Here is a 1,446-nt window from a genome sequence, read left to right on the forward strand (position 1 = left end):
TGTGTGTGTGTGTGTGTGTGTGTGTGTGTGTGTGTGTGTGTGTGTGTGTGTGTGTGTGTGTTTTATTGATCTCAGAGGGAAATTAGGTGATGATCTGAATTCGTCCTGCATATCTATGATTTAACAGTTTTTAGCAGCTTTCTGTTCAGCCAGATACTTTTAGGTTCTAATTAGCCTTTAGATACTTTTAGCTTTAGCCTTTTGCTACTTTAAACTCTTCATTTATTTTATTTTTTTATTTTATTTATTTATTTATTTTTGCTACATTAGCTTCTAGTTGGCATTTATTTACTTTTGGCCCCAAGCTAGTGTTGTGCATTTTGCTTTTAGCCAGCATTTTACATCTTTTCATTTTTAGCTAGTATTTTGCTACATTAGCTTTTAGCTGGTATTTTGCTTCTTTCTGCTTTTAACTAGCATTTGGCCTGTCAACTTTACTAAGCATTTTGATATAATAACATTCGCTACTTTTTACTTTACGTTTATTTTTTGTTAGTTGCTGTTTTGTTATTTGCTTTTTCTGGCTTTACCAACTCAGAACTAACTCATCATTTACAATTCCTTCTCTGAAATACTTTTGCTACTGTAGCTACATTATGCATTTCTCCCTATGGAAAAATTCTATTCTATTCTATTCTATTCTATTCTATTCTATTCTATTCTATTCTATTCTATTCTATTCTATTCTATTCTATTCTATTCTATTCTATTCTAAATTAATGTTGCAGAATAAAAATGTTGTATGACACTGACCTCTGCAGGGTGACATGAGGATTGTGACTTTTTTCAGTTTGGGGGGAAATAATCTCTTTACCTATACTTAATTTAAAAAAATGCACTAAATATGTTTTTTTTCCTAGTAAAGGTGCATATTCTGCTACATGTAGCAGAATAAAGTTGGACTCTAATGAGTGGAATAATAAAGCAAACTGTGACTCATCAAGATTTTTACTTGCTGCAAAACTGATGTCTTGAAATGTTGTTCTTGCATTCCTAAACACAATTAAGCAAAGACTGTGTGGTGACCATCTCATTAAATGAAATACATATAAGTGAGATAGAAACACTGCATGCTATGAAGATTAAGATGGCACACTTTATTAAAAATGTCTTGTTCTAACAATTTTCCCAAATGAAACATGTATTTTTTTTAAATGATCCTGTAAGCTCAAGCTTGACCTGACCCTAAAACTAACCTAAACTCAATTCACACCTTGGTTAATGGCATTTAAACCAAACGGGGACTCGACTTAGGTCCCCAAATGCACCAGCTGTCCCCAAATGCACCAGTTGTCCCCAAATGCACCAGTTGTCTCCAAATGCACCAGTCTCCAAATGCACCAGCTGTCCCCAAATGTAGGCGTTTTGTCTTAAAATTGCCCCCAAATGTCACCAGAAACACACACACACACACACACACACATCAAAAAGAAGAAACTTCTAGAC

The 1,446-nt window shown here is 34.0% G+C and overlaps 1 protein-coding gene across 1 annotated transcript in view; it reads right to left on the reverse strand.

The window, feature by feature from the left end:
• The window catches only part of LOC106514488 (prolactin-releasing peptide receptor), a 9,845-nt gene that overhangs the window by 1,120 nt on the left and 7,279 nt on the right, over positions 1-1,446 (reverse strand). The gene's annotated exons all lie outside the window — the stretch shown is intronic.

Source organism: Austrofundulus limnaeus, unplaced genomic scaffold (genome assembly GCF_001266775.1).
Source record: "Austrofundulus limnaeus strain Quisiro unplaced genomic scaffold, Austrofundulus_limnaeus-1.0 Scaffold20, whole genome shotgun sequence".
NCBI classification, from domain to species: domain Eukaryota; kingdom Metazoa; phylum Chordata; class Actinopteri; order Cyprinodontiformes; family Rivulidae; genus Austrofundulus; species Austrofundulus limnaeus.